Source organism: Drosophila miranda (genome assembly GCF_003369915.1).
Source record: "Drosophila miranda strain MSH22 chromosome Y unlocalized genomic scaffold, D.miranda_PacBio2.1 Contig_Y3_pilon, whole genome shotgun sequence".
NCBI lineage: Eukaryota > Metazoa > Arthropoda > Insecta > Diptera > Drosophilidae > Drosophila > Drosophila miranda.
The window spans coordinates 5,937,636-5,945,066 of record NW_022881625.1 but is presented as its reverse complement, the minus strand read 5'-3'; the positions used below and the strand labels follow the sequence as shown (position 1 = coordinate 5,945,066).

Below are 7,431 nucleotides of genomic sequence, written 5' to 3'. Positions count from 1 at the left end.
GTCTATAGACGAAACTTTGCCAAAAGTAACAAGATCAAGGCATTTAATGCAAAAATAGCTCCAAAATTCTTGAAGGCAACTGTACTTCGAAAGTTTGGTAACTACTGTTATGAATTAGAAGAAGATGGTCAACAGATAGGAAAGTTCCATGCCAAAGACCTACAAAAGTGCGTAACTTAAAAGATGACCGTTTTCCAGCTTATTTTGAACAAGTAGAACAGCTTAAAAATAACCTGTGCTGTGACGGCCCATATTTGGATGGACTTATTTGTGTGCACAGAGCTGTAGCTTATCTGCATGCAAGGGAATAAACGGGAATAAAGCGAAAGCTTTTGACGAGAGAGCGAGCTTTGGGTTATCTTGGTGGGTTATCTAGCCCTTGTGCTTTAGAATGGGATGGATCATTCGATCCATGGAACTAAATTGTGGAAGGTCAGTTTGGTGGTACGGCGAGATAAAAGAAAAGAAAAGAATAAAAGGTTATACACGTGTCTGAAAAAAAAAAGAAAAATTGAAATCAATAAATCGTCGAAAGTAGGGTGCACATGCCAAGCTGCCCCAAAAAATTAAGATCAGTGTGCCGAAAAGCCGAAAAATCTGTGGTTCTCCAAAGATAAACCCGGTTTCAAGCCCAAAACGGTAATTACATAACCCCCCGCTTTGACATGTGGCTGATAAAATTTTTCTTCGCCACAAGGGGTATGAGCTTTTACAGACGATCTCGGTTTCTCCAGTGTAATTTAATATTGACGAAAGTTATCCAACGGAGGTCAAACTTCTGCCGCACAACGAAAATTTGCGATCAACCTTATTTTTGACATTGGCAGAGGACATACAGTTGCCTCTGAAATTCTATGTCGTGGCCTGGATAGGCACAGACATATCCATATCGGATGTCTTCAAGGAAAAGGATTGACACACACACACACACTGAATTCAACCGTAGCTACTATTGCTATTATTATTTTTTTTTTTTTCATTTAAATTTTGTACATTATAATCTAATCTAGGACACATCAATGCATGCAGGCCTGTTGCAGCGATGGAAAACCAAACGTAAGCTACCACTAAAAGTAAGAAAAACACCGCTTTGCTTATAATTTGATTTGTTCTTCTAAACTTTTCTCCTCTTTATATATATAAAAAAACCCCTAAAATTAAGTTGCTGTAACTGTAGATAAATAAGATGTTATGAAGATTTGAGGTGATGCTGAGGATGGTTGTTAGTTGGAGTGGAGTTAAAATATGAAAATACACTGAAGATTGATCAACATGAAATTGGAGTAGAATAACTATACAGGGGTATTGGGAAGGGGGAACATATAGAGGTTTAAGGGTTAACACAAGAAATAGGCGAGCAGAGTTAACATGGTAGGGTGGGTAACGCGGAGATTACAAGACCTAACTCCGTGCGGCGATGCATATGGCACTATTGATTTGATTTGTATAACACCTAACGGCCAGGTTAGCACCAGAATCTCTTGTATGTGTTTAGCTGGAACAACTGAAATATCCCCCCCATCCGACGAGCCCTAACCATAACATCTATGCAAGTTGTCTAGTTTGTGGAATGCGTCTCGAAAGCTACCACACCAGAACACCGGGACACATTACAAAGGATATAATAAAGGAATATCTATGCACCAAAAAGAGCGCATTATATTTCCATAACGAAATAGATTTTCCTCCATTCCAAAAAGCCTATTTTGAAATCATTAATTCTAACAATATAACCAAAGCTATTAAATCAAGCACGAAACTCCTAGATATTCAGAATTACGCTGAATTTAAGGAAACCATATTAAAGAATCAAAAAGGCTTACTCCATCCAGGGATAGAGAAAACCGTCAATTGGTTTAGGGGAAAATACTATTACCCGGATTATTAAAAACTAATCCAAAACATCATAAACGAATGTCCTACTTGTAATATTGCCAAAACAGAGCATAGAAATATGAAGTTGGCATTCGAAACTACACCGGAAATACTGAACATCAGAGAGAAATACGTCATAGATTTCTATATGGTTGGTAACCAACAGTTCCTATCATGTATTGACGTATACTCGAAGTTTGCCACTCTTGTAGAAGTAAAAAGTCGTGACTGGTTAGAAGCAAAAAGAGCCATCATGAAAGTTTTTAACGAGATGGGCAAACCAATTGAAATCAAAGCCGATAAAGATTCAGCTTTTATGTGCACAGCATTGCAAGCATGGCTGAATGCGGAAAACGTCAAAATAGAGATCACTTCCAGCAAAAATGGAATATCTGACGTAGAAAGATTTCATAAAACAGTAAATGAAAAATTAAGAATAATATCTAGCGAGGATAACCCAGAAGATAGATTCACGAAGTTTGAATTAATTCTTTATACTTATAATCACAAAACCAAACATAATACCACAAATAGGACACCAGCTGATATATTCATTTATGCAGGCTCACCTGATTATGACACCCAACTAAATAAAGTGAATAAAATCACTCAATTAAATAAAAACCGCATAGGGTATGAAGTAGATACCCGCTATAAACTATCACCTCTAGTTAAGTCTAAGGTAACAAATCCTTTCAAAAGGACGGGCGAAATTAGACAGGTAGACGAAAAACATTATGAAGAAAAGAATAGGGGTAGGAAAATAACTCATTATAAATCAAAATTCAAGAAAAAGAAGAAATCTAATAGAAGCAAATATAATAATTCCAGAGAAACCGAGGAAGTTAATGGAATCGGCGAACTTCAACAAAATTAAAATCCTCATCTTCCTCATAATTACCATCGTAATGGCACAGGGCCAAAACATAGAAATAAATCCTATAAAATCCCAAAACGGATATATGATATTCAAAACTGGATCGATTAACATACCTATCAATTACGAATACCATTATCTAACTGTTAATGTAACTAAAACCGAATAACTATACCAAAATTTATTAATGCAAGCCACTAAATTCCAGGACATAATCCAAATAAAATATCTAGTAGACAAATTGCAAAGAGAAATGAACGGGCTAAAAATAACCAAAAGAAATAAAAGAGGCCGAATCAATAGTAGGAACAGTTTGGAACACTAGATCAGGAAGATAAAGTCGATTTGGAACAAAAAATAGAAAATTTAGCCAGCCATAGCATTCAAATGAATGAACTAAATTTGGTAATAGATGCAGTTAATAGCGGAATAAACGTTATAAACAAACTAAATGAAGAAAAAGACAGGAATCAACAAATAGAAATTTTGATTTTCAATCTACAACATTTCACAGAATATATCGAAGATATAGAACTAGGTATGCAATTAACTAGGCTCGGTATATTTAATCCAAAATTATTAAAACAAGACTACCTGGAACAAATAAATTCTGAGAAAATACTAAATATAAAAACCTCCACATGGCTAAAATCCGATACCAACGAAATTCTAATAATTTGCAACATTCCCAAAGACATTACAAAAGTACCAATCTATAAAATCGTTCTGTATCCAGACGAATTAAATAACATGTTAACAGATATGACATACGACAAGTACTACATAAAAAATGAAGAAGTATTTGTTAAAGAAACTAGATTGAAAACCAATGACAATTGTATAAAAGGAATTTTAATGCAAATTCCCACTAAATGTCCATATTCCAAAACTTTTCAAAACTTTCAAATAAACTTTATTGAACCCAATATACTAATCACATGGAAGCTTCCAAAAACAACGCTAAACCAGAATTGTGTTAGCCAAGAAATCATAGCGGAAGGAAATGCCATTATAAAAATCTACAACTGTTCAATTTAAATAAATGAATTCACAATATCAAACATAATGATTTTTCCCAGAATGTTTATGTCAACAACAACATAACTAAAATAAAACCACTGTCGTATGTCCAAACTAATGAAATAATTATGCAATACACCAAATATAGTAACCTATTACAAATAAGTCTACTAATTTCATTTGTCATAATTATATTAGTACTACTAAGTTATGTAGCTGTTAAATTTAAGAAAACTTCTAAAAGAGTCACGGTTAAATGTATAAACCCTATAATAGAAGCAGAAGAGGAACCAACCTCAGCCACCGCACTTGACACCCCGTCAGGCTAATAACAAACGTTGGGGGAGTGACATATCCATAATTCCCCACATCCCATACACATTATGTTTATGTACAATTCATCCACCCCATCCACACAAGTAACAGGACCCCACTCAAGAATCAATAACTGTTTCTTCCCATACTCCAAGCTAGGGCCCCCCATAATATAAACAATGGACCACATTGTTTCATCAACATTAGAATCACGCCACTCTCGAGAAATCGATTCTTTAGAATCACGCCACTCATGAGGACCAATCAAAGCTAGACATAAAACCAAGGAGTATCACATTCCTAGCTCCGTCATGTAATGCAACACCGATCGCCAGCAGTGGATGCCTTTCATCAAAGACGACGCATCCCCAAATATCGATCCAGGCACGTACGCCACCGACACGAAGATGCAGCCGAGGAAAGCAACGCCCAAAGCCGGAGTCGGGAGTTCCAAGAGAAGGGCTCATGGAAACTAGCCAGCAGCGGAGAGATCAGTTCCGTTTGAGACAAGCAGACGTAAAGTTAAGTCGGGGAATTCAACCAATCTTGTGACATAAAGAAATTAAGTATTAAAAATAAAATCTTTTTTAAAAACTAAATTTCGAGTTGCGGATATTTAACTATATATATATATATATATATATATTTAGCAAACGAACAGTTCCGGCATCTACGCCATACCTCTTGAGTTGAGTTTCAATTAAGACCGAGAATCAGGAGATTTACCCAGGAAAGCAGTGTAAAGAAAAACCTAGCTGGTATGTCCGTGATTAGTTTGGAAAGTGTTCGTGGTAATATATATATATAAGAATTTGTGTTATAGGACGGCGGCCCGTAGCCACGGTACTGCTCGGGCGATCAGCATAGGAGTGCATATACGGTGTGGTCTACGAGAGTTGTGGGGCGGATCGAAAAGACAAGTAGTGAACCCGCGGGAAAACACCGAACAGCGAGACCTGCAGCTTGGCGTTGTCTGTCGAAAGCCTCAACAACCGTGTGGATGCACGGCGAAAACCAAGGGGCGCCTCCGGAACTTTATTTTTTTGGCGTCATTGATGTCACCCGTTATCGAGCCTCCAATGAAAGTGTAGTCCGGCAACCTGTGTAATGTGCCAGAAATTCATATTCGTAGAGGTGTGAGATTGTATGTACGGATGGAGGTTGTGCATACTTTTTTTGACGGTCAGACACCAATAGTATAGCAGGATTTCGGAACGTGTACCTCTAGCTATGCTCTAACTAGCTCGCCGGAATGTCGTGGGATCTTTCCTACTCTCCTATGTGCTATACGAACACATTCGCAAAGATGTTTTAGGTACACTTGATTTAATGTTCAAAAGGAACTCTACAAAAGAAATCAAAAAGAAAAGAATGTGAATTTTAACTAACTGTTTAACCGACTACCGACAAATAGTCAGGCTATATTCCGTCGCTCTTGGGGAACTCAGATGACTTTGACCCCTTCTCTACCCTCCCTACCTTTGTATGCCGTTTAATCGACAGCATAACCCTCATCGAGCGCATCTCTATTTGATCATCGGACTTCCTCAGACTCTACTTGTAGCGTGCAGGTGTGGGATAGCTGTCGTTTACCCATACTAGTATGAAGAGATTTCGTGTGCACCTCTAGCTATGCTCTGACTAAGCTCGCCGGATTGTCGGGGTTCGTTCTACTCTCTCCTATCACATACTGACACACACTCGCATAATGTTTTAGGTGCACATTTAAAAATAATAAAATAATAATAAAAAAAAAGAAGAACCAAACATAAAACTAACAACAGAATCCAGGTTTAACCGGAGCCAGGAATTGGTTATGGGACTAACAAGTTGGTTGTGGAAAGTGTGGACATACTTATCAATTACTCTACTCAAATGATGAGAAACTCCGGTGTTAGTGAGTATCTCTATCTTCTCTACCCTCCCGACCTATGCTATACAGGTAACCTGACCGTATAGACCCTTGAATAACGTTAAACAGTTATCATCCCACCACTTCGATCATGCCTTTCTGAGGGCGGAGTACTGAATTTAGAACATATTAGGGTTGTACTTCAAAATCAATATCATTATATATATATATTTCAATAAATCCCTAATCATATAACTAAATTCTTGGGGGGGGGGTTTTCTTGACTTATAATTAAATCCATTTTTGTTGTGTCTCGATAGCTTAATATATTAGTAAGGAATTGCGAAGAAATATTAAGAAAAATAAAGATTTAAAAATGACCATCATATATGGGTAACAGATTCTAAAGGGGTGAGAGGTACCAATACATTATGGTTACGGATTTATAAAGGGAATATCAATAGAAAATTACATGTAACACGCAGGTTACTTCCCAGCTCAGTGCATATACGTACTTGTTCTTATTTACAAACTCACAGCGCTTTTGGTAGGCTAGTACCGCTTTTTCCATTCGTGATCGTTGAGCTCAATGATGACGTTGGTGCATAATTCTAAGGAAAGGAAAAGATATTTAATACGAGTATATGTGCACATGAGCGTACTAGAGTGTACTGCTTTGTAATCTCAAGGAAAATTAATGTTGCTCTCATACCCATTAGTTTCCAAAAACCATTATGTTGGCTGTGTTACATAACTAACTATAAACTGTATACATCGTGTGACGAAAGAGAATGGTTTTTAGCCTGGCACATGAAATCTAGAGGAAAAAGGGGCTTGTGTTACATCCACGAGTAACTATGGTCCTCTATTGCCGTGATCGAGAGACATGTCAGCCAGGCTGAGTAGGACTGCGCCTCCGGAAGAATCCAACAATAATGCAATCAATTCGAGTTCATTATTGGGTGTCGCTGGCGCAGCTAAATCACTTGAAGATGGGGTAAATTAACTCCTTAGCTGGGCTTCAGGTTGCCGATCAAATTTGACGTCGGTCTGCGGACTACACTCTCATTGGAGGCTCGATAAACGGGTGGCGTCAACGGCGCCAAAAATAAGGGTCCGGAGGCGCCTCTTGGTTTTCGCCGTGCATCCACACGGTTGTTGAGGCTTTCGACGGACAACGTCAAGCTGCAGGTTTCGCTGCTCGGTGCCTCCCGCGGGTTTACTACTTGTCTTATCAATCCACCGGCAACACTCCTCTCATAGACCACACCGTATATGCACTCCTATGCGACTGATGATCGCACGAGCGGTACCGTGGCTACGGGCCGCCGTCCTATAACACAAATTCATATATATATATTTTACCACGAACACTTTCCAAATTAATCACGGACATACCAGCTATGTTTTCTTTTCTTTACACTGCTTTCCTGGTTAATTACTCCTGATTCTGGGTCTTTATTGAACTCGGTTCACGAGGTATGGCGTAGTT

At 38.1% G+C, this 7,431-nt stretch overlaps 1 long non-coding RNA gene across 2 annotated transcripts; it reads left to right on the top strand.

Moving 5' to 3' along the window:
* The first annotated feature begins 826 nt into the window (after positions 1-826).
* Positions 827-1,278, top strand: LOC117194729. Of its 2 annotated transcripts, XR_004474892.1 has the most exons (3): positions 827-942; positions 1,011-1,056; positions 1,163-1,278. It is a non-coding gene; the product is annotated as an uncharacterized LOC117194729 (long non-coding RNA). The 2 variants fall into 2 exon arrangements; XR_004474891.1 differs by having other exon boundaries at positions 1,011-1,278.
* The last annotated feature ends 6,153 nt before the right edge of the window (positions 1,279-7,431 follow it).